Source organism: Choloepus didactylus, chromosome 11 (assembly GCF_015220235.1).
Source record: "Choloepus didactylus isolate mChoDid1 chromosome 11, mChoDid1.pri, whole genome shotgun sequence".
In the NCBI taxonomy this organism is placed as follows: Eukaryota; Metazoa; Chordata; class Mammalia; order Pilosa; family Megalonychidae; genus Choloepus; species Choloepus didactylus.
The window spans coordinates 39900624-39927751 of record NC_051317.1 but is presented as its reverse complement, the minus strand read 5'-3'; positions in this window follow the sequence as shown (position 1 = coordinate 39927751).

The window sequence follows — 27128 nt, the reverse complement described above, 5'->3', positions numbered from 1 at the left end:
GATTGGCTTTTATAAATGGAGGTTTATTTGGTTACACAGTTACAGTCTTAAGGCCATAAAGTGTCCAAGGTAATGCATCGACAATAGGGTACCTTCACTGGAGGATGGCAAATGGTGTCCAGAAAACCTCTGTTAGCTGGGAAGGCACGTGGCTGGCATCTGCTCCAGAGTTCTGGTTTCAAACTGGATTTCTCCCAGATGTTTCTTTCTAGGCTGCAGTTCCTCAAAAAATGTCACTCTCCATTGCTCTTGGGGATGTTTGTCCTCTCTTAGCTTCTCTGGAGCAAAAGTCTGCTTTCAACGCTTCAAACTGTCTCTCATCTGCAGTCCCTCTCTCAGTTCCTGTGCATTCTTCAAAGTGTCCCTCTTGGCTATAGCAAGCTCGCTCCTTCTGTCTGAGCTTATGTGGTGCTTTAGTAAACTAATCAAGACCCACGCTGAATAGGCGGGGCCACACCTCCATGGAAACTATCCAACCAGAGTTATCACTTATAGTTGGGTGAGTCACATCTCCATGGAAACACTCAATCAAAGAATTTCAATCTAATCAACACCAACACGTCTGCCCACACAAGATTGCATCAAAGAATGTGGCTTTTTTCGGGGGGACATAATATATACAAACTGGCACAGGGAGTGAGGGACCAGGCCCCCCTTGGAAATGATGGGGTTTTGTGGGCTAATTTTGTCCCTAATCACCCCTGTTCTTTTATAGTATCTGCTTGGCTTCCTGCTCTACCTGCTGCCTCCTTGAATCATCAGAGGTGTAAAGGGACATGTGTGAAGGTTCTGTAGGGTTCTCCCCCGTGGGTGGTGCTTCCTTCCCTGTACCCTTGGGATGACTATGTTAATACCTCCTCGGCATTTCCAAGAACACCTGGACCTCTCCAAGCAAGCTCACTATTGAGTTCAATAGGAGGCAGATGGCAGTTAGCAGTTTCCCTTTGCAGCCAGACAGAAGTGGCTCCAGTTCAGGTTCCCTCACTCCCAGCTGCATGGCAGTGGGCAATTTGCTCACGTCTCTAAATCTCAGTTTTCTCATCAGCAGAATGGGGCAATAACAGTGCTACTTCACAGTGTTCCTGAGAAAATTAAATGAGATGGTGTGAGTAAAGTCTTTAGCTGTGTCCAGAGCCCAATTAGTGCCTAATGAATGTCAGCTCTAGAAATAACAATTAACTGCCAATTAGTATTGATAGTGAACTAATTCTTATTTAATAATGTAATGACCAATGATAGTTGATCACCAGCAAGTATTAAGTAATAAATATTGATAAATATTAGTTATAGATTATTAATAGTATTATATATACCTCAATGTGTATATCAGGAACTGTGAAGGGTCTGAGATTTTACTCTGCTTGTGAGCAAACAAGTCAGCCTGCCAAAGTTTCACGGATGCTGGCAGAAGACACGAGACTCCTGGGTCAGAGACAAAGGGCATTATTCCTCATAGTGTGGTGGGCAGTGTGAGCTTCTTGTTTGCACTGGTTCTTTTGGCTTCCTGAGTCCTATGGTGGTTATGCAGAGGTGGGGCCAGGTGAATGCTGCAATATAGTGGGTCTACACACAACTGAAGAACCCCGCGCTTAGGAAACCTCCAATCTTATAAGGGGACACTAGCAAAACTGCCCAACCTTTGCCCCAAAGGGAAGAATTATCTTTATTATCCTGGCCAGGAGACAAATCTGTCCTCTGACACAAAAGGAGACACTGTTCCGGTTTGCTAAAGCTACTGAAATGCAATATACCAGAAATGGATTGGCTTTTACAATGAGGGATTATTAGTTCACAAATTTATAGTTCTAAGGCCATGAAAATGTCCTGATTAAGGCATAAGAGTAAGATACCTTCTCTGAGGAAAGGCTCGTGGTGTCCGGGGCTCCTCTGTCACATGGGAAGGCACATGGCTGGAGTCTGCTGGTCCTCTCCTGAGTTTAGCTTCTGGTTTCTGTGGCTTTCTTCAAAATGCCTCTGGGCTCCTCTTAGCCTCTCTCGGCTCCCTGCTTGTTCCTCCTGGGGTGCTTCTGACTAAGTGTCTCTCTTAGCTTCTCTAGGCTCCTATGGGTCCTCCTTGCTTCTCCCAGGGCAAACTCTGGATTACATAGCTCAGCTTCTCTCCAAAATGTCCCTCTCAGCTTCTCTGAGCTCTCTCTCTCTGTGAGCTCACTTAGAGGACTCTAGTAGAAGATTAAGACCGCCTTGAATGGGTGGAGTCACATCTCCATGGAGATAATCTAATCAAAATGTCCCACCCACAGTAGGTCTGTCCCCACAAAGATTGGTTTAAAAGAACATGGCCTCTTATGGGGGTACTTAACAGATCCAAACCAGCACAGAGACTATCTCTATCTTTCCCTTAAAAAGATTATCCAGGATGAAAGCTGCCCCAAAACATGTGAGGCACCATGGAGCACAGTCCCCAACAATGTACAACAAGTGTTTGTCATCTTGATCTCAAGGGCACTGCCCTGGGCCTTGTGGTAAATGCAAAACAGTATGTAAAAAAGTATATATATAAATGCCCTGCCAGTGGAATGTGTTCCCCTTGTCACTAGTCTAGTCTCTTTATACTAACAACCTGATTGAGAATGATGAAACATTACTCACCCTTTAAATTCACCATATATGCTACCTCCTCCATGAAGACTTCCCTGATATCCCCACCCTAACCAGATGCTCCTTTCCTTCATTGCACCCTACATCACTTTGTATCTTTCTTTTGACTCTTACTTTGCATTGTACTGTGGTTGGTTTTCCACGTATCTTATGCTTCTTTGTCGTTACCCATTCCTTTAAGGATGGCAACATTGAAATTCTTTTGTTCCAGGTTTTATTCATTTGCCCCACAATATCACGGTTCTGGGTTGGTGTCTGCAATTCTTTTGGCTTTTTCTATACACTGGCAAGACAGCTTCTAGAGCTTTGGGTTTCAAGTCCTCCCATAACAGAACTCAGGCAGGAAGGGAGATGTAGAGATAAAAATGGTTCTTCCCATAACATTTATTTTATTATAGTGGAGAGTTTTCCCCCCAAACTGGTAACACTTTGCTTGACTCCAGTCTCTTCCTCTCACCTGCTACTCATCATTTTTAGAAACTATTTACCAGAGAACCGTTCTACTTTTCTTCAAAGCCCAGCAGTATTTAACAGTATTTAGCAAATTATCTGGTATTAGTAGGTGGCCAATAATAAAATTGCTGAATTGAGTTCATTTGCAGATAAAAAGTGTATATAAGGAGATATTTTTAAAAGTCATGGAGATTTCAAAGAGGGAGAGTTTGACATTGGTTGCAATGGTCGTTTGAGATATGCCTTGAGAAACCGAAGAATTCTGTTGGTTGCACCGAGGAAAACAGGCAGCCCTCCAGCAAAGAGGGAAAAGCATCAGTGCAGAGGGCTGGAGATGCAGTGCCTGAGCTGGGAATGGTGGGGAGAGGACACATGGTGTGGGTCTCTACCCTCCACTTCCTGTCCAGAATTTTCTAAGCAGTTGCCACACTCATGCCGACTTCATCATCTCCCATTTACTACTAGACCCACTGCACTACTCCAGGGACAATGCTTTTGGGGGGTTAAAATATGCTCATAAATTCTTTGACATCCCTCCCTTCAAGAATGGGAGCCTGATTCCCCTCCCCCAGAGTGTGGACCAGGCTTAGTGACTCTTAGTATCAGTATCTTAGCTCTGTCTTGCACCTTCTCATCCCTTGATACCATATCAGCCTCTGCTTGTTACCTTTGCCTCCAGCGTAGCATCCATCAGGATTGAGCCATGAAATATTGAGGAGGTATCAAGATTTGATGATTAATTAAAGATCGGCTGTGTCACTTTGCCAGGTTGCTATGAGAAATACCATAAAATGGGTTGGCTTAAGCAACAATAATTTATTGGCTCACAGTTTCAGAGGTCAGAAGTCTCAAAGTGTTGACAAGGCTATGATTTCTCCCTAAAGTCTGTGAGGTTCTGGTGCGGGCTTGCCACAATCCTTAGGGTTCCTTGGCTTGCATCTCTGCCTCCCATCATATAGCCATGTACTTGGTTCCTTCCCATGTTTCTCTTCCAGTTTCTGCTGACTTCCAGCTTTTTATAAGGCCTCCAGTAAAACAGATTAAGACATACCCTGATTTAGCCGGCCACACCCAAATAGGACCTTTGGAGATCCTGTGCACAAATGAGTCCACACCCTGACTCACCTTAGCATATTCAAAGATACTATGTACAGATAGTTTCACACCCACGGGAACATGGATTAAGATTAAGAACATGTCTTTTCTTGGTACATAATTCAATCTATCACAGGGTGCTGGAGAAAGAAACCAGGAACCAAAGGTGACTTGGGTTTCTCAGGTTGGGTGCTGCCAACTGATGGAGAAGATATCAGAGTCAGAAGTTGTGAAGTTTTTAGTGTGTGAGATGTTCGAACCATGTGTAACCAGCAGGTACTTGGATGTATGACTCTTGTGGGCTGGTGGGATGCGTAGAAGGCCAGCAGCATATAGGTGGTAGCTAGGAGTCTGAGAGGGACTGAGAACTGGACCCAGAGGGACACTAGCATATGAGGAGGAGTTGGAAGAAGGGACCCCGTGAGCAAGGTGGAGCAGGAACTCAACTAGACTGCAAGCTCCCCGAGGGCAGACTGTGTCCGTCCTGTTCACAATGCCCTGCGCAGAGCACTTGCTCAGTAAGTATCGAATGAAGGAAAGGAGAAAGAAGAGTTGGTGAGATTTCATTTATGGACGCCATGGTAATAGAGAGCATCCCCAAGGAAGGGATGATGAAGAGGGTCACATAGAGCAAAGAGGTCCAAAGAATGGAAACAGAGAATGCCCTTAGATTGGAGACTTGATGGCTACTGATGGTCTCATCAAGAGCAGTTGTGAACTGCTGCATAACAAATTACCCCCAAACTTAGTGCTGTCACCTGAATGCTCCAGGCTCTTTGTCACCTCAGGCCTTTGTCCCTATTGTTCACCAGGACTTCCTCCCCTATACCTGTCATGGCTCCCTGCTCCACCTCCGCTCAGACGTTACCTCAGAGAAACCTTCCTCCATCCTCCTATCTAAAATAGCAACCCTTCCCCTGCTTACACCCACCCACCTGAAATTATGTTTTAAGATATATTTGTTTATTGCCCTTCTCCATGCAAGGATGTGAGCCATAAGGGGGATAAGCCCTGTCTCTCTCATTCTGATCTCATACTTAAGTATTCAATGAATAAACACCAAATTAATGAAAGGTATCCGGGTTCTTCTCATTTAACATGCTCTCTGTGGGATTAACTCACTCTCTTTGGAGTAAATACTAAGTCAATTTAAAGGCCTAATTCTCTTTCAAGGCTGTTTCAAGATGGTGGGTTCAGGGAAGCTGTAACCACAAAGGAGTCTCTGGCCTGTGCAGTTTCCTCTCCTTCATGAGGGGTGATTTAGCTTGATGCCTGAGGGACCCCCTCATTTCCAGGCCTGCCTGAGGTCTTGGGGTGCAGTGCTGTGTGTATCTCTGGAGGCCACGCTCCCTGCCCCTTGCCTTGGGTTGGGCAGTCTCTGTATTCTGCAGCCTCCTTGTCCTGTTGGTTTGCTGGCCCACTGCTCCTGTCGGCACTTCTGTGTCCTCCCACTGTGACATGGGAGGTTAAAATCCGGGGCCCCATCTTTGGCCCTTCTATCTGGACACTTCCCTCTACTCTCCCACCCTCCCAGCACGGTCCTCGCACGCCACGTTGAATGCAGAGGGGTGGAGAGCACTGGCCGGGATGTGTTTGATTTCCCTCAGCCTGTCCACAAGAAGGGAGCTGCATGTCCCTCAAGCCCGTCCATCTAGGCACGGACAGCAGCCATCTCTAGTTTGGCTTCATCTGTACCAGTTGTGGCCTGATGCCCGAATGGGGCACCCACTGTGAGGCATCTGGTATTTTCAGGCTTCACAGGGTGGGGAAGCCAGGACCAAGCTTTCTGCTCAGGGCTTTGCTGCCCCACCTCTGACCGCCTCTGGTGTTTCTACTTGTCCTTACTCCACTGGGATTTTGACCTGAAGGAACAGTGAAGTCTCTTTCCCTCCACTTCCTGTGTGTTGGGACTTCCCTTACAGCAGCCCTTCCTTCCCTCTTTCAGCTTTGTGGAGGCTCTCAGTGGAGGACAGGCTACTGGTAGAAGGAAAAAGAAACCCAGAGAACCAGGAGGGAAAATCCATCAGTAGGCCTTTCAGAAACAGCTTCCTTGTTATATCATAAAGCTGGAAACTCTCCTGGCTGGGAAGGAGAGGTTGGCAAGCAGGAGAGAGGGGAGTCACAGATGCTTGTGGATCTTTCTCTCGCGGACCCAGAAAGCTTTGTGAGGAGGCCCCATCAGCCATTCTGATCACTGAGTAATCTGGGTGGCTACAGGCCTCCATACCCCACCTCCAGCCCTGGAAGAATCAGCCACGGGCCCCCTCTGCCCTCAGTATCATGAGTCCCAGAACAAGAAGTAGAGTTGCAACAAGATTTACCCCAGGGATTTAAATGGGGGGGTGGGGGCGGCAAGTCATTTATATCCAATGTTTTCTCTTTGGCCACTGATCAAAAATAGGTTTTGCAGGTGCTTCGAAAATTGTGAATAGTAAAGAAATCTTGCCCTGACCTCATCCTGCTCTGGACCCCTCTCCCCTGAGTAGAGGTCTCTGTGGCTTCTTCCTGTGTCCAGGGCAAGACGTCTTCCAGACTTTGTCAGCACTCCCCACCCACAGCCGCCTGGCAGTGTTCTGCCAAAGGAAAATTGAGAAGTAATTATGTAACATTGCCAAATTTCCTCTTTGAGGGGTGGCCTGTTGGTAAGCAGTTATAGTACAAGAAGGAGCTCAAGGTATTTTCAAAACTTTTTATGGCATTGTTCACACCATTTCAAGCACCCCTACCTGACGTTTAGACCCTGGAAAGTAGATGGGAATTTTGCTGGCTTGTGTTGTTTGGATCAGTTGTCGCTATTATGCCATAAATATCTGTAAGAGAGTTGAAGATGCGCAATTCCTAGCTATGGCAAAGCATTGTCAGGATGGTCATCCATAGTTAAGCGTTGTTTGTCAAATGCATCTGTGTGGGGAAAATGCACCTGTAATTTTATGTAATGCTAAAGCTCACGGAATACTGGGCACGTAGCAATGAAAGGTGAGCATCCGTGGCCCTGCCCCACGACCTGCTGTTGAAAGGATGTTTATGGTGTTATCCCGGATGTGAAGTGGAACAGCCCAATGGGGGGCCATCTTCTGTACACACGCTAAGGAGGAAGAGGCCCTGCAAACCGGGTGGTCTGTGGCACACAGAAGAAGGCACAGGCAGTACTAGAGCTTTACTTGGGCACATTGGTTGCCATCAGACCTCCAGTCTGGTTTATAATTCAAGCCACTGAATAACCTTTAAAAATTATTGTTTATGCATGTTTGTGAACTATGGAGGACTCTTGCAGCTGTGAGTGACAGAGACATAACTTAGACCAGCAGAAACAAAAAAGGGAATTTGGGCTCATGGCTGGCTATGGGTATTTAAGCTGCATCATCAGGTCTCTCTCTCTCTCTCTCCTCCTGTTACCGGATCCAAATTTCCTCTCCTTATAAGGACACCAGTCACCTTGGATTAAGACACAGGTAAGTTCATAGTCATAGCACTGAGGGTCAGGACTTGAACCTGTCTTTTTGGGGGACACGATTCAACACATAACAGACCTAAGTTATCCCTGTCAGCCTTGGTACTCAAGTCCCGAGGTAGACACCTGCCTGGCTTGGCTTAGACAATCGTCTCTCAAGGAATCCCTGTGGGTAGGGGATGGGATGCTCTGACTGGCTACACTGGGTCACGTGCCCACCCCCTCACCAGCAGGAGGAGAAGGCAGAGCCAGCCCTCGGAGTGGGTTTCCCACAGGAACGAAGGGTTCTGTTGCCAGAAGAGGCAGGGATGGGGTGCTGGGCAGACACAAACAAGAGATGTTCACTGCAAGTGTCCATAAAAAAAAGTACATGCATTTCTAATTTAAGATTCTGGGTTCAGATATTGTTACCCAATCCATTTTTTTTCATCCTCTTCATAATAAACCCATTTAGAAATTTGTATATGTTTTAGTTTGCTAATGCTGCCCTTAAGCAAAACACCAGAAATGGATTGGCTTTTATAAAGGAGGTTTATTTGGTTACAAAGTTACAGTCTTAAGGCCATAAAGTGTCCAAGGTAACACATCAACAATCCGGTACCTTCACTGGAGGATGGCCAATGGCATCTGGAAAACCTCTGTTAGCTGGGAAGGTACGTGGCTGGCGTGTGCTCTGGAGTTCTGGTTTCAAAATGGTTTTCTCCCAGGACATTCCTCTCTAGGCTTCAGTTTCTCCCCAAAATGCCACTGTCAGTTGCTCTTGGGGTGTTTGTCCTCTCTTAGCTTCTCTGAAGCAGAAGTCTACTTTCAAAGGCTGTCTCCAAAATGCCTCTGCAGTTCTTCTCTCAGCTCCTGTGCATTCTTCAAAGTGTCCCTCTTGTCTGTAGCAAGCTCGCTCCTTCTTTCTGAGCTTGTATAGTGCTCCGGTAAACTCATCAAGGTCCATGCTGAATGGGTGGGGCCACACCTCCATGGAAATTAGCCAATGAAAGATCTCACCCACAGTTGAGTGATCACATCTCCATGGAAACATCCAATCAAAAGTCTCCAACTCAATCAACACCAATACGTTTCCTGCTCAAACAAGACTACATCAAAGATAATGGTGTGTGGGGGACATAATACATCCAAACCAGCGCAATATATAAAAACACTTGGATCCTGTCTGATCAACATAGTCAAGATTCTGGGTGTGGACACAGGTGGATGTTAGAGGATATTAAGTGGAACTTTTAGTTGAGGGGCCCAGATAAACAGATACCAGATTCCAAAGTGAATGTGGGCGATACCAAGAGGCAGATTTTCCAAGGAAATATCTGAGAACTGGTTTCTTTGCTCTTGGATCCACACTCGGGGCATAAAAATGGCAGGGATGCTAGAGATTGAGAGAAGAGTTCTCGAGGAGGATTTCCTGGGAGTCTGATTCCCTCCCGCATGTGCAATCTAGCAGCTGATGGCTCTGACACAGGGAGGAGAGGGGGCTGCTTGGGGTGTGGCCGACATGCCAGCATTTATCAGGGCAAAGTGCACATGAGTGTTTCCCTCGGACCACATGTGAACCACACAGGAAAAAGAGCCAACCTGGGGCAATTTTTAAAAAAATAAACTTTTAATTGAAATATGGGTCCATTCCAAAAATAAATAAAGTGGGCCAAAAAAATCCCTGAGTGTACAACTTGATGAATTACTGCAAAGTGAACACACCCACTTCACCATCACCCAGCTCAAGAAAAGAAACATTACCATGCCCAAGAAGCCTCCCTAACACCTCTTTCTGGATACCAACCACCTTCTCCCAAAAAGAACTTCTATCCTGTCTTCGAATAACCAAGATTAGTTTAGTTTCTTTTAAATTTTTTATAAACGCACACAGCAGACGCTTTTTTGTGTGCAACTTTGTTCACTAACATAATGTTTTTAAGATTAATTCACATTGTTGCAGGGATCCAAAGTTCATTCTTTTTTATTTCTGAGTAATGTTCCATTTGACTATACTGTAATTAGCTTATCCATTCTACCATTGAATGACATTTAGATTGTTTCCAGTTTTTGGCAATTGTCAATAAGGCATCAATAGATATTATTTTACATGTCTTTTTGTGCATGTATGTGTTTCTGTTGGATAGATTCCTAGAAATGACATTGTTGAGTCATATGTTAGGCATATACACAACGTTAGTAGAGGCTGACAGCTTTCCAAAATTGTTGTACTGCAAATAATAAAGATAAGAAGTCCATAAAATTGACAACAGAAAAAAATCATTAGAGAAAAACCAGTGAAACCAGTACTCAGATCTTGGTTTCTAAATACCATTCTCCACAATAAGAACCACAGTTCTTTGGAGGAAAGGTTGATTCCAGGGTTGGCATATTGGAAGTACTGAATGAGCCCAGAGCATCTTGTAGTCCCCTGAAGTAAAGAAGTGCTCAAAATACAAAGAAATGTCAAAGGGACAATGGAGTTGGTACAGGAGAAAGAGCTCCCAGTGGCCAGAGCTGGAACAATTTGAGCAATGAAATAAACGCTATAGTATTTGATCATATCCCAAAGTATACAATAAATACATGAGTCCATACTGATACAAATAAACGATTGAATAAATAAACAAGTGGGGGAGAAGAGACAAATCTTCTGTCCAGAAGGTTTCCAAATACTACATAACATAATTCCCTCAACCCCGCCTTGCGGGTAGGCTTGGCTTTGTGACTCACTTCCAAAGAACTGAATGTGGAAAGGGAAGGATGGGAACATTCTGGTGGAGCACCCGGCAAACAGAAACTTATCCAGGTGAAGATGGCTCACCTCCTCAGGGATATGAGAACATCACGTATCCCTGATATGATGGGATGAGAAGGGGCTTCACCTCTGTGGGATTCTTCCCCAAAACTCATAACCCCAGTCTGATCATGAGACAAAGCTCAGACAAACCCAAACTGAGGGACATTCTACAAAATACCTGATTGGTACTCCTCAAAACTGTGAACTCTCAAAACTCTCACCATAAACAAGGAGAGAGACCAGACAGGAATAAGGAGACATGACAGCTAAGTGCACTGTGGTCCCCTGGAAGGGATCCTAGGACACAAAGAGGACATTAATGGAAAAGCGAGGGAAATCTGAAGAAAGCCTGGGGCTGTTAATAGTGGTGCAACATATCTTAGTATCAACAAATGTATCATGATCCTGTAAACTGTTAATAACAGGGGAAACTGGGTGAAGCATATGTGGGAACTTTCTGTACTCTTTGCAACTTTTCTGCAAATCTAAAATTACTCCAAAATTTAAAAAATATTTTTAAAAACCTGTTTAAAAAAAAACCCCAATGAGAGCAAAAGTGCCCATGTCTATAAGAGTCTCTGATCTCTTCCATTCACCTATTTGTCTTTCTTTTTATCAATACCCACTGTCAGAACTACCATAGCTTTATAGTTAAGTTTTGGAATCTTTTAATGTTCATCCTCCAATTTTGTTCATCTTCTTCAAGGTTGTCTTGACTCCTTACATTTTCTTATTAAGTAATCCTTCTTTGTGTTGTTTCTTCAATCAGTGACTTGTTTATCCCCCCCATGCATCTTGGCAAATTCTCAGTCACTTTTTAGATATTGCTTCTGCTCCACTCTTCTTTCCTCCCTTCTGAGACTTCAATTACTTGTATGTCAGAACTTTTAATGATTATCAGTAAGCTGAAGTTAATTAAAATTTTTTTTCAGTATTTTTCATCCTTTTTCCTCTGTTGCTCCAGTCTGAATATTTTCTACTGACCTATATTACAGTTCACTAATCCTCTCTTACCGTTTGTTGTTAAACTCATCTACTGAATTCTCAACTTGTTTTTGCAGTTCTTAGGTACAGAATTTCCATTTGATTGTTTTTTATAGATTCTGCTTCTTTGGTAAAATACTCAACTTGCCATCTATTTATCTGAATATGCTAATCAGAGTCATTTTTACTTCTGAACCTAATAAATCCATACCAGGATCACCTATGAGTATATTTCAATTTTCTATTCTTTTCTTATGCTTTTTCTTGGTTAATTTTATTTAGGCTATGGTATCCAGTTGTTTGGTCAAACACTAGCCTAGCCTAGATGTTTCTGTGAAGGTATTTTATAAATGTGATTAACACCAACAATCAGTTGACTTCAGATAAAGAAGATTACCCTTGATAATGTGGGTGACATCATCCAATCAGTTGAAGGCCTTAGGAGAAAAAAACTGAGGTTTCCCATAGACAAAGAAACTGTCTCAAGACTACACCATCTACTCTTGTCTGAGTTTCCAGTCTGCCTACCTCCCTTACAGATTTCAGACTTAAACCACAGCATCAGCTCTTGCTGGAATTTCCAGCCTGTCAGCCTGCTCTACAGATTTTGGACTTGCCAGCCCCCAAAATTGTGTGAGCAAATTCTTTAAAATAAATACCTATGTATGTGTGTGTGCATATGTATGTATGTATGTGTGTATGTATGTATGTATCTATGTATCTGTCTATCTATCTACCTATCTTTCTATTTAACCATCCATCCTTTTGGTTGTTTCTCTGGAGAACCTTGATTGATACACTTGGTAGACCCAGTTAATTTTGATTGAATAGTGATCATTGTGCATGAAAAGTTGTAGAGGATCTGTATTATGTTATCTTCTTTCAGAGAGACTTCACCCTATTTCCAACAGGCAGCACAGAGGCAGATCATGTCATTCCAGTCAGGGACTGAGCTGACCAGAGGCTGGGGTTGCATCTTTTATAAGCCTCAGTCCACATCTGCTTCATCTTCATTCCTAGGGTAGTAGTCCTGTGATCCTAAGAGTCTGAGGTGTTTACAAGGACTGGGCATTTTTCCCGTGTCCCCAGAACCAGAAGACCACCCAAATCTCTGATTTGTCTTTCAGCCACTTTCTCCTTGGTTCCTTAGCCTCTGGCCCTATGCAGCTTTAAGAATCAGTAAATGCTTCAAGGGGGACAACTGGTGCTAAATGGAAGACTCACTTCTCTCTGCAATCTTGGCCATTCATATTTAGGTGGCTTTGAAAGCCCTGGACTCTGATGTTTGTCTCCCCAGATTGAAGAGATTGTCAAAAGTTTTGATAGCTCCTCTGCTTCCTAGCAGTCACCTGCTTCTCTGCTTTGCAGTCTTTCTATCTGTTCCAAGAATCAGCAAATGCCCTGAGGGAAAAGTAGCCTGCAAAAAGTTGGGCTCATCTCAATGAATGAGCTTCCCCTCTGCTGGGGATTCTGGCTTCTCATGTCCTGGCTGTCTTGGCAAGCCATTCCATAGTAGACGGAAGCAGTCCATACATAAATTTTAGAGTCAGCTTCTCAATTTCTATACACAGGCACGCACATAAAATCTTTTCGAATCAATTTCCGAATACACACACACATTCATACATAAACCTTCTGGGACTTTAAATTTATAGATTAATTTGGGGAGAACTAGTATTTTACAGTATTGAACCTTCCAATTCAAGAACATTGTATATCTTCCCTGGGGCCATTTTGACTGCTCTGCCCAAGATCTCTGAAGAGTAAACAACTTGGAAACACAGCTCAGGGAATGAACATAGAGGTCACCAAAGGAAAAGAATGTATCCTTTATGTCACAGATATGACAATTATAGGAGCCCAATAATAGAGTCTATAAAGATCAGAAACATATCTGAAAGAGGAAAAAAATCAGCCCTGTATCAGGCCATATTACAACAGTTTCATTCAGTAGGAATTTTCTGCCCTCCCTCACCAGAATCCAATTCCAAAGGGGTAGAAAGAGGCAAGTGGGATGAGGTGAGTGAAAAAGAGTGAAGTTAATATCTATACACCACACCAAAGGGAGCTGGCTCATCTGAAACACTGCTAGAGCTGGGGGAGGAAAAGGAGAACTCTTTGAGTGAAGATTAGTGTGTGGATTAACATATTATAGTGGGCATTTCTAGTTACAGAATTGAGACTATGCATTTGTAACTTCATGGGATCACAAGACATTTTATTCCCTGAAAGTGAACACAAAATTCATGGGAATGCCTGAGCTTTTGTCCTGGAACATGCAAGAGAGAAACAGAGTTGCATTGACTATGCAATGTTCAATATCCTGGTTGTAGGGGTGAGCAGAATCCCTTAAAAATTGCGTATTAAAGGGACACATTTCTGCCTGGGTGCACTACTTGTTTCAAAATATTCATGATAACTTGCATGAAATAAATTTTGTACCAGTTTTCTTGACATTCACTAGGAGAGCCTGCTACTTAAGTTCTGAGATTGAGTATTTTCCTAAACTGAAGAATCACTTTGTGAAGGGGTAGTGGCTGGGTAAATTGGGACACTTTGGAAAAGTCACGTGATAATTTGAATCAAGTTATAAAAATGTTCATTCCCTTTACCCTTTAATTCTATTCTTGGTAATCTATCCTAAGAAATAGTCAAAATAGAAAAGCAAGTGCACAAAGATGCTCCTTTCTGTGTTATTTTTAAAAATGAAAAATGTGAAACAATATAAATGTTCAAAACTATGGAACAGTTAAGAAAATTAGGGCATGTTCAGTGGGCAATAAAATAAGCAGTCCCTATAGTTATAAGCATTAACTTTATAAAAAGCATGAAAACCATTTACATTGAGTGAAAAACTGGGACATCACATTATAAAATCCATCTGTACAAAATTTGTATATGATGAAGAATGAAAGGTCATAAACATCCAAAATATCAAGAATGGTCATGTAGATGGTAGAATTCCAGTTTCCATAATTTCATATCACTTCCATGTAATTTCAACTAATTTTTGTAAAGAATAACTTTATAATACTCACATACTAATTTATTTTAAAACTATAGATTTCCATGTATGAGATTTGCTTAAAGACTTGATTACCTACAACCTCTCTGTGTTTCAACCTTTAAAGTATAAATTATCTTGCTTCTATGTCACATGAAGAAACACGAGAAGGCTTCAGGGTCACCTCTGAAAACTGCAGCCACCGTTGTAATTACACTAATGGGTACTACTTCCATTTTGAGGGTAGAGTGTCATAAATAACCTTCTGTGGTGCAGATGTGAACATAATAGGAAATGCAGTGAGCTGCTGAATGGAGGCAGGTTCCTGAGGCTTGGGAATCAGAGCGTGATCATACACAGGAGACAAGTGTGGTCTGGGGGTCGCCAGGCAGATGAAGGAAATGTTCTCTTCAGCGTTTCACAATGAGAATTACCTTGTGGGTCGAATTGTGTCCCCCTGAGAAGTATGTTGAAATCTGAACCCCTGGTACCTGAGAATCTGATCCGACTTGGAAGTAGGGCTTCGAAGGTGTATTGGTTAAGATGGGGTCACATGGGATCAGGGTGGGCCCTAAGCCAATGTGACTCAGGGCTGTATAAGGAGGGGGAATTTGGACATCGACATAGAGGGGAAGGCCATGGGAAGATGGAGGCAGAGGCTGGAGTGACACGTCAATACGCCAGTGAACGCCGAGGATGGCCTACAACCACCGGAAGCCAGGGGAAGGTGTGGGACGGGTGTCCGTCAGAGCCTCCAGAAGGAGCCAACGTCCCTAAATCTTGACTTATGGCTTCCAGCCTCCAGAACCATGAGACAATGAGCTTCTGTTGTTTTAAGCCACCAAGTTTGTCACTAATTTGTTATGGTAGACCTAGGAAACAAATATAAAACATAACTCAGAGGTTTCCTTTTTCATGTCAAATGCCCAGAAATAAATGCCACCAAAAAATATCTTGATATTCTTGGGTGAGGGGAAATCAAGTCCTACCTGTGGACGTTATCTTAACAGGAACACATTGTAGATAATGTGAAACTTAGCTTTTAAAGCATCAGGACACCACAGGAAATGCAAACCAACATTTAAAAAGCCCATTGGGACAAATGAGGTGCACATTCCACCAGGGAAATCATGCTGTGAGAGCACTGGGATCCCAGGCTGCCCACAGGAGTCCATTCCTCCCACCAGGAGCTGCACCCAGGTGATGGAATGTCCTTGTCAAGGCAAAGACCAGCAAGGAAGGCAGAAAGACTCAATTTATAAGAACAGCACCAAAGCTGCAGTAGATGAAGGAACAGACATCATGAAATGAAACTTGAATAAAAAGAGTTGAAATCTACAAACAAAGAGATGGCAAAACATTACAGGTCCTTCGTATTCAATTCAATTAAACAATGATACGTTACCATTTTAGCTGATTTAATAGCAGTTGTTTAAAAGAAATAAACGACTGAATTTTTTTCATTTAAATAAAAAGTCACTTACCGGCTAGAGTAGCTACTCAAGGAAGATCAGAATACCTGCATTTAAAATAATAATGAGGATCTATAACATTTACTTATATATTATAAAATCCCAGTGGTACAAAAAGGACATCCGGTACAAAGTACCCCACACCCTTGTTCTCAGCCACCTTGTCTCCTCCCCAGTGTTTTGTATTCTTTTTTTTTTTTAAATTATATTGTTTACTGTGGAATATAACATATATATATATATATGTGATAACTTTCCAAGTGCAGTTTAACAAGTAAATGGAGATCAAATTTCAAAGAATCTTATGTTACAATTTCACAGTTTCAGTTATTTCCTTACCTTTCCAAGTGCAATTTAGCAAGTAAATAGAGATCAAATTTCAAAGAATATTTTAAGTTATAATTTCACAGTTTCAGTTATTTCCTTATTATGAAATATAACCTATATAGAAAAAGGTAATATCTTTCAAAGTATGATTTAACTGGTGGATATATAGGAAATTTCCAAAGTTATTATGAATTACAGTACCATAGTTTCAGTCATTTCCTTATTGTGATATCTAATATATACACAAAAAAAGGTATAACTTTCAAATTACAATTTAACAAGTAGCTATAGAACAAATTTCAAAGGATGTTATGGGTTACAGTTCCACCATTTCAATTTTTTCCTTCTAACTGTTCTAATACCCTAGTAACTAAGGAAAAGAAAATTATAGAAAGATTCAGTATTTATACCCCTTTGTTAAATTCTGTCTTGTCTGTTGCTATCCCTTCCTCTAGTTTAATCACTTTCCTGATCTTCAGGGATGTCTAAGCAGTGACCACCCTTATGTATTCTTTATGTCTTCTTCCCTTGGTCTCTGTACATGTAGCCAAGTAAGTGTATACAGTCTCCCCATCGCCCCCCCCTTTTTTTTCTTAATGAATAGGGGTCCTCTATACCCCATTCTATGCCTTGCTTTTTATTTTTCACTAAATAATATACCCTGGAGATCATCCCATATCATTGATGACAAATTTCCTCATGGAATGAAATTGTTGGAACAAATACAATGTCTGGGATGCTGGTGGGGCGGGGTGGAAAGCCCACTTGAAGCACTGGTTTTTCTAAAGACGCAGTAAAGAGTAAACATTTCTGGTGTATAACTAACTTGGGACAGCTCAGCAATGTCTCCCAGTGTTTGCTACTATTAAACCTGACCCAATAAAATGTGTTCATAAATAGTGACTCCATAAAAACATGGGGGATGCTTTGTTTGAGAGCAGAGCTTTAAAATAAAAATGGTTAAAATGTTTAGTCATGTGGTGTGAGGAGAAAAGAATAAAATAAAAATGAAGGAGGGCACTATGTGGGAAAGCCAAATGCTATGACCATTTTGGAAGACAGTCTGGAAATTTCTTACAAAGCTAAACTTAGGCTTCCCATACCACCCAGCAATCATGCACCCAGGTATTTACCCAAAGGAGTTGAAAACTCAGGTCCACACACAAACCTGCTCACGAATATTTATAGCAGTTCTAGTCACAATTGCCAAAAATCGGAAGCAACCAAGATGTCCTTCAATAGGTACGTCCATACAATGGAGCATTATTTAGCAATAAAAAGAAATGTGCTATCAAGGCACGAAAAGACACGGAGGAAGCTTAACTGCATATTGCTCGTTCAAAAAAGCCAGTCTGAAAAGGCCATAGACAGTGAGTCCAAGGATATGACATTGTGGAAAAGGCAAAACCAAAGAGACGGTTAAAAAAAAAATCAGTGGTTGCTGGGGGGTTTGAGGGGAAGGAAGGGGGATAAATAGGTGGAGCCCAGGGCATGGGGGGGCAGTGAGACAATTCCCTGTGATACTGTCCTGGTGGACGCATGGCGTTATACATTCGTCAAAACCCACTGAGCTGTACAACAAAGAATGAACCCTAATGTAAACTATAGACTTTGGTAAATTACATTGTTTACCAAAATTGTTCATCAATTGTAATGACTATCCCACACTAATGCAAGATGTTAGTAATAGAGGAAACTTGGGGGGAGTGGAGATGGGTGTATGGAACTTTGTACTTTCTGTGCAAGTTTTCTGTAAACCTAAAATGGCGTGAAAAATAAATTTTATCCTTGTAAAAGGGGGTGGGGGTGGGAGGCACTATGAAAGAGTCCATGGAAATCTTCCATGGGTCTCCTCAATTAAAAACAGGAAGCATTTTCAAGGATTTTTAAAAAAAGTCTTCTTTGCATAAAAGTGGGGTTTTAAAAACACCACCCCTGTTGGCAGTTTCCACCAGGGACCACGGGTCTCTGTTTGGGAAATGATCCTCCTGCTCTTTTCTCCTCCAAAGCTTGTGCTTCCAACAAGAGTCTGGCTAAGCTTGGCCGACTTGCAGACTTGGACTTGGCCAGTGTTCGTGGGGTGCCCGCTGTGTTCCAAGAACTGTGCTGGGTGCTGTTCTACATGTGCCACCAGAATCGCCAGCTGCGGGTTAGGAGGGTGACCAGTGGTCCTGGCGTGCCCCAGACTGAGGAGTTTCCCGGGGTGCAGGACTTGCAGTGCAAAAGCTGGACAAGGCCCAGGCAAACTCGGATGTACTGATCACTTCAATATGAAACAGAGACAAAATGACTTTCCACCATTTGCTGTCTTCTCCCGTATGACTTCATCATGAATACTCGGGGCCTTTTCGATGTCCTGCTTTCTCAAATTTTTGACTGTCTTAACTGCAACAAACTTCCTCAGCTAATCTCCACCTTGTGGCTAGTAGGGCTTGTGGCCAAACTAAAATGTAAAGCTAACATTCTAGTTTTATCTGGTTAAAAAAAAAAATTCTTTACAACTCAAACCGATGAATGAGATGTTTAAACATTAAATGTTTTAATTTGGTTAGGCATTGGGCTTTTCTTATCAAACATTTAATTGCAATTGTATCCCCAATTCAGTAGAAGAAGGGACAGCAAGAGAGAGGGCTGGGAACCATTTTGCTCTATTATTTTGGGCTACAAATGCCAGAATCTTACTTATTTTTCCTAAGACCCTGGCTCTCGGTATATTCTGGTGACTTATTTCTTGAGAGTCTTCTCCCAGCCAAAGGCCTACATTTCCTTCCAAGTTATTGCTGTAACTTTTGGATTAAAAGCACTTTCCTCCTGTCGGACATTGTTTGATGTGCTGTAGGGCTTTGTTTACAGTTGAAGACTAACAAAGCATGGCATGTTTACTGCTCTTGAAGAAACGTGGCTGCAAAGAGAAGACAGAGGGAGAGAGGCTCATGGGGCTTCCCTGACTCACTGCCGCTCCCACAAAACGACTCGGTTCCATTCCTACCCCTGCTTCAAAAAAAAAAAAAAAAAACTCCAGCTATTTATGCTGACATATACACACTGGGGATTCTTTATGTCAATCCTAGCCAGCTTCCCGCTCTTATCCTTGTCCTCTTGGAAACTCTCCACTGATGAGAGAGAAAGAAGACTTCGTCTTTGTTTCTGTGTTTTCAATAATAACGACCCAACCCCAAATCTTATCCAGTAGAGCAGTAGGAACGCCAAGGACGTTGCCATTCACCTGCACTTCTGTCCTGTTAAAATGCAGATTTTGATTCAGTAGGTCTGGAGCAGGGCCTAATGTTCTGCATTTCTGACCAGCTCTCTGCTGAGCTGCTAGTCCAGGGACCACATTTTGAGTAGCTGAGGAACACAGAAAGATGGTGCTCGGGATTGGGGGTCCAAGATGAAATTAACAGCTTTCATCATTCTTCAGCCCATGGATTCTAGGACTTTCAGCTTCTCTTGCTTTACTGATTAAATGGGATTAGTTATATGTGGTTATGAGGATTAAATAAAAAGAACATTTGAACTTCACTTCCATACATACTGTCTTGCACTGTATATTTAAAAAAAATTTAAACAATCTTTTGAAATCTGTACAGAGTAAGGCAGCTTATTTATTTAATAAAGACCATAGCATTTCATTGTTTGAATGCACCTTAATTTATTTAGCTGATCCTCTACCAAGAAACATTTGGTTTGTTTTAGATTTCTCTTTTGAGGTTTTCAGAATGCTTTGACTGTTGGCATTGTCTACTGCCCAGTAGACAACAGTTTAGGCCTTGTGTTCCCGGCTACCGGGATGATCTGCTGATCTGGTCTCACGTGTGGCATTTGAGTGATGGCCTAGTTTTAGGGGTCCCATGAATCAATGCAAATCTAACCAGTCACCCAAACCATATATTGTTTTCAACAGGAAGTTAATAAAGGGAACAGAAATGATACCACTTTCTGAATAATAAGTTTGTGGCTTCAGCCCTCTGTCTTCCTCACCTCCCACTCTCTCTGCTTCCTTTACTTAACAGGAAAGTTTTAACCACCCCTGGTTTCAATAGTCTGATAATTCTCTGATCTGGGGGTACAGGCTAGAACTTTCTCTTTTGGAGAAGTTCTGGAACCTTTTCCCAGGCATTGGGATCTCTTTGGATTCTGGCATAACCTAGAAAAATTGAAGACAAATTGGGCTCATAGGGATTTGGGCAATTTTAAAACTTCATTAAGCTGAATCACTCCAAAGGAAATTGAAGTAGGATGTCTCAAGTACATCTTAAAGGAGTATATTTTGGCCTTGGTTTATGAAGCATCCGGAAATCCATTCTCCTACCCTGAAAGGCAAGTGGGGAGGCTTTTCATGTCTGTCTTTTCCTGGGCCCTGTCTTCTTATCTCTCTTGGCAACAGCACTGCCAAGTTCAATTCTGGACATTTTGAACCATCCCCAAATGGTTAAGAGTGCTTTGCCACTTAAACTTGAGCAAGGTGTCTGGCCTCTAGAAGTCTGTTTTCTCACCCATAAAATGGGAATAATAATAATACTGGTAGGTTTGACGTGAGGAGTAAAGGTGGTTCACAGTGAGTGAGCTTTGAGTCAAATAAAGACAAGCCCTGTGAGTGGGGGTTTCCAAGGAGCTGCGGACAGATCGTATAATGAAATCTTCTGGGCATGGCGTTTTGGAGGGCTCCAGACCCATTTTACTCCCTCCAGGGGCTGCTGGTTTCATGGAGCTGCCATGATTGTGAAGTTGCTGGTTTTCAAGGCTACTGAAGAGCTGTGGAGAGGGGTACACAAACAGGGCAAGTCAAAGCGCCACAGAGCTCACTATTCTTACTGAGATTCAGCCACTTTTCCTGAATAAATACTCCTCAAATTGTTGCAATCCCTTGGTTAATTTACGGAGGAGTGGACTTTGAGAGGTCCTTTCTCTACTGTTTCAGAAGTGTTTCCACCCTTCCATTGGCTAAACTCTCTTTCTCTTTGTATTTTTTAGTGGTAGCTCTGGGGATTATAATGCACCTTTAACTTATCCCAGGTAACTTAGAGTTAATAGCAAATGGCTCCGGGAAAAATATAGGAAACTTGCAACACTGTATTTCCATTAGTTCTTAGTGATAGTATTGTCATATATACATCTATAAGTCCTGTAATTCCAACAGTATAGCATGAAAAATTTTGCTTTAAATAGTTACAACTGTTTAGTGTTTCATATGCACACACATAAATAGACACATATCTATTAACTACATACTCCTTTATGTTTACCTGCATAAATACCATTTTTGATGCTCTTTATTCCCTCCTGTAGATCTGACATGCTATCTGGTGATATGTCCCTTCAGCTTGAGGAACTCGTTTTAGCATTTTTTTTTTCGTAGTGCAGGTCTGCTGTTGACAAAATCTCTCAGCTTTTAATCTGCAAATGTCTTAATTTGCCTTCTGTTTTTGAAGGACGTAGAACTCTTTGATGAACAGATTTTCTCTTTTAGCACTCTTTATATCTCATTCCAATATCTTCGGGCCTCTATCATTTCTGATGAGAATTCAGCCGTTAACTAGGGAGTTTCTCCTCTTTGTTAAATGTAAATTCTCTCTGGCTGCTTTCAAGATTTTCTCTTTATTTTTGGCTCCCATCAAATTGACTCTGATGTGCTTAGGAGTGGTTTTCTTTGTGTTTATCTGTTTGGGGTTCATTGATCTGCTTGGATCTGTGATTTATTGGTTTTCTCCAAATTTGGGGAGTTTTCAATTACTAGTTCTTCAAAAATACTTTTTTTGAATTGGGTAAATGTTATTGATCTATCTTCTAAGTTCACAGACTCTTTCGGCTGCCATCTCTAACATGCTATTGAACTCATCTAGTAAATTTTTCATTTTAGTTTTTGTTGTTTTCAGCTTTAGAACTTGCATTCTATTATCAAACTTTTCATTTCTCTGTTGAGATTCACTATCTGTTCACATTTGATGCCATATTTTTTTAAATTCTTTGGGCATATTTATAGTAGTTGCTTTGAAGTTTTTTGTTTTTTGTTTTTTTTTTCTGTGAAATATGACATCTAGGCTCACTGAAAGTCAACCAGTGGAACTGCTTTTTCCCTGAGTATAGCTCACATTTTTTCTTTTTCTTTGCATGTCTTGTGATTTTTGCTTTAAAACAGGGCATTTTATACCAGTGGTTCTCAAACACTTTGGCCTGCCCACCGCCCTAACACTCTGCAGCTACATCCAGGACCTTCCTCATGCTTGGACGCAGGGCGTGATGATCCCCCGTGAGCCACCTCCCTCCTTGCTGCTCTTGCTAAAACCCACTCAAGAACCACATAAGGCACAGAAGCTGTCATCCTCCCTCCTCTTCCCACTGCCCCAAGCATAGATTCTGCAAGACCAGGAATGGGCCCTTCTAGTCTGGGATCTTCTCCAACCTGACACTTTGCAAGGGAATGGGACATGGGGTTTCTCCTTTGGGACATGTCAGCATCCAAATTTTAGTCACATCCCTCCAAATCTCTTTCCTGTTCTGTGGTGAAATGTGTTGGGTTTGGGGGAAGTGAGGCATGGAGGAAACTGCCTGACAGCATCGTGTCTTCTTTCCAGCTCTGTGATTCAATGTCCAGATGCCAGACCAACCCTGAGGACCCCAGTTTTTAGTTTGTGTATAGTGTGAGGTAGGAGTCAGGATATTGCTATATGGATATCCTATTGGCCTCATACCATTTACTTTAAGAGCCAATCTTTCCCCACTGCAGTGCAGTGCAGATTTATTTATACCTTTGAAATAAATCAGATGACAGTATATATGTGGATCTTCCTATTCTGTGCTATAGGTTTGTCTGTCCATCCTTGTGCCAATGCCACACTGTCGTGATGACTATAGATTGATCACATAAGTGCTCCAGCTTCATCACTCTTGATGTCACTTTGGTTGTTCATGGCCCTTTGCATTTCCATATGAATTTATAAACAGCTTGTCAATTTCCACAGAAACTCTTGCTAGGACTTTGATGGAGATTGTGCTGGATCTATAGATGAATTTATGGAGAATTGACATCTTTACAATATTGAGCTGTCCAGTTTATGAACACGGTATGTACTTATGTTTAATTAGCACTTCTTAAATTTCTCAGCAATGCTTTGTAATTTTCAGTGAAAAGGTCCAACACGGCTTTTGTTAGAGTTTTCCCAGGTATTTGATTTAAAAAAACATATTGATGAAGAGCCAGTTTTATAAAGTCCCCTGGATACAACCTCCAAACGCCTTGTCTTCATGACTATTAGTTCTATTGACTGTAAAAAATTTTAAACTCAAACTGAGCAATATTTTCATTGTTTTGGGCTTATTCACCCTCCATGAAACATGAGTGCCTTAGGGGATATTGGGAACTATTGATAGAGAAGATAGCATTTCAGAGTAACACCCCACTATAGAGGATTAGAGTTTACTGAGGAATCAAAGTAACAAAGAGGGGGGAAAAAGACACAAAAGTGTGGAAAAGAGCCCATTTGCAGAAGATAGACAAGGCAAGGGCAGGAAGATTCTGCTGGAAGAATGCACAAAAATTGCATCATTCTTGGCCCTCTCAGCTTCTCCAGTTTTTCTTAGAAAGTATTCTACAGAAACATTCTTAGATTTCCTGATATCCAAACTTGGGAACACTTTAGCATATGAGGAGCAAATGAGTCATAAGTGCTGTAGAATTGGAAATTCTTGCCTGGAATTGGACTTTAGAATCACTGTTTTCGAATTCAAGCCCAGAATCTGTCAGTTTTGATCATGGAGCAGAGGTGGTGAAATTCCCACAGCTGTTTCTGGTGTAGTGAGCAGACTTTCCTCCTGCAGGCGGACAGGACCAAGAGAAGAGAAGATGCAGCTGGACTTGTTGTAATGGATGGAAACCCATTTCAAGGTCTCTATGTAGAGACTGAAGCTATTTTCTCAAGAATTTTTCTTGTAATTACTTTGCTTATCTTCCAGGGACTGTTTTCATTCCTGATCTGGGTACCTGAGAAGAAATTACTGCCAACCTCCCTGGCAAAAGCCCACATGCCATCTAAAGTCAATACTAAGTCAGATTAGTTCTCCCTGATGTTATTTAAAAATGAAGGGCATTTAAAAGTAAAAGTCATTTTAAAGTGTTACGTACTAAAATGGTATATGGAACTTACTGCAAGGAGGTGGTCTTTCCCATTTAATATTATTTGTCTTAATGCTTTTGATTAATAAATCTATGCTCTTATTTTCCTGGTCTACCTATGCAGTGATGAATAGCTCTATGAAAAAAATTTTTTTCAAACACAGCGATTTTTTTAACAAACATTTAAGCATTTTACATTAATCATGGAAGCAAATAGTCTTACAAACACAAATCTGAAATTTAAAGTTGATACCCTCATTAAAAGCTTTTCAGAGCCACATATAATATGCAGTAGAAACTGACGACATTTGGCAGATGGGTTTAAGGAGGTTTACTGATGGGTTTATGTTGCTATAAGCAAGGCCAATAATTCTTTCTCCTCACACAACACAGCAGGTCCCAGCTTCTAAACTAGTTCCAAAAGAAACTGGTGGTTATAAAGAAAATTTCCTATACAGCAATGCCATAGGGGTTGCTGAGCTATTCAGGGCAGTCTACAGCCTGCTGTAAACAAAACTCCCTTTCCAATTAGCTAGGGGAAGGCAGATGTCTTCGTGAACTAGAGATGTGAACCCAAGCTTTAGATTCCTTTTCTATGAAGAAAGTGTGTCCTGGCTTTGCATCCCTGAGGTTGGGACTAGAGCAGGTCTCTGGGGTGTGAAGCACAAGGGGACGATGAAGAGATGGATGGTGTGCAGCCTGGGGCTGCGATTGATGTTCCTTAGCACAAGGGAGGAGGGGGCCTGTCATCCCTGAGGACCGAAAGCCCAGTGCTCCCTCCTGGTCCCCACACTGCTGACCCTCTCCTGGACTTGCACTGACCTAGGAGTGGAGTGATGGTTAATTTTTTTTTTATTAGAAAAGTGTGGGTTTACAAAAAATTATGTATAAAATACAGGATCCCCATACACCACCCCACCCCCAACCTTGCATTGGTGTGGAGCATTTGTTACAACTGATGATAGCATTTTAAAAGAATTGTACTGTTTTTTAACAGCAGTTACCTTTGTTACAATTGATGAAAGATTATTAATATTGTACTATTATCTGTCATCCATAATTTGCATTAGGTGTATATTCCCATATACTACCCTACTATTAATACCTTGTATTATATCATACATTTGTTATAATTCATGAAAGAACATTCTTATACTTGTACTATTAACTATAGTCCATTGTCTACAATAGGGTTCAATGTGTTGTACAGTCCTATGATTTATCTTTTAATTTTTATTCTAGTAATATACACATCCTAAAGTATCCTCTTTCAATTACATTCACCTCTATAGTTCATTGCTGTTGATTGCACTTATAATAACGTGCTACCATCACCAGCATCCATTGCCACACCTTTACCATCAACCTAATAGAAATTCTGTACAAGTTAAGCATCGATTCCCCATTCTCTAACCTCAATCTATCTCCTGGTAACCTATTTCTAGCTTCTAACTCTCTGAGTTTGCTTATTATAATTAGTTCATAAATTCCCTAGGAGAAGGTGGCTGGCTGATGTAGAGAAGAAAGTTCTCTCTTCTGACTGCTGAAGTCCTCACTACTCCTTTTAAAGCCTTCAACCGATTGGATGAAATGCCTCTCATTGCTGAAGAAACTCTCCTTAGTTGATTGTAGATGCATTCAGCCATAAATGCAATCAACTTACTGATGATTTAAGTATGTGAAATGTCCTCACAGTAACAGGCCAGTGCTTGCTTGACCAGACAACTGGGCACCATTACCTGGCCAAGTTGACACATGAACCCAACCATCACAGTTACCCTTATTGAAAAATCTTCATTTCTTTACACTACTCCAAGCCACTATCTCTTGTCTTTTCCTTTCAACCTGTAGAGCTCCCTTTAGTATTTATTTCTTGTTGGGCAGGTCTCTGGGTGATGAACTCTCTCAATTTTTGTGAGTATTTAAAACTCACTTTCGAAGCACAGTGTGCCAGTTTGGATGTATTATGTCCCCCGAAACACCATGTTCTTTGACGCAACCTTGTGGGGGCAGACATATTAGTGTTGAGGTTGGAATCCTTTCATTGAGTGTTTCCATGGAGATGTGACCCACCCAACTGTGGGTAATACCTTTGATTAGATTATTTCCATGGAGGTGTGGCCCCGCCCATTCAGTGTGGGTCTTGATTAGTTTACTGGAGCCCTATAAAAGCTCAGACAGAAGGAGCTCAGAGAAGCTGCTGCCAAGAGAGACATTTTGGATACAGCCATTGAAAGCAGACTTTTGCTGACGATTTGTTCCGGAGAATCTAAGAGAGGACAAAACACCCCAAGAGCAACATTTTGAAGACTGCACAGGAGCTAAGAGAGGAGCTGGAACACAACTCAGGATCAGAAGACTCCAGCCACGTGCCTTCCCAGCTGACAGGTTTTCCAGATGCCATTGGCCTTCCTTCGGTGAAGGTATACTTGTGTTGATGCCCTCATTTGGACATTTTCATGGCCTTCAGACTGTAACTCTGTAACCAAATAAACCCCCTTTATAAAAGACAATCCATTTCTGGTATTTTGCATAATGGCAGCATTAGCGAACCAGAATACACAGTTTTGCTGGATAAAGAATTTTGGGGTGGCAGTTATTTTCTTTCAGTACCTTAAATATATCATACAACTGCCTTTTCGCCTTCATGGTTTCTGATGAGAAATCGATACTTAGTCTTCTTGGGATCCCTTATATGTGATGAATTGCTTTTCTCTTGCTGCTTTCAGAATTCTCTATCTTTGGCATTTGACATTCTGATTAGTATGTGTCTAGGAGTAGGACCTTCAGGATTTATTCTGTTTGGAGTATGTTGTACTTCTTGTACATAT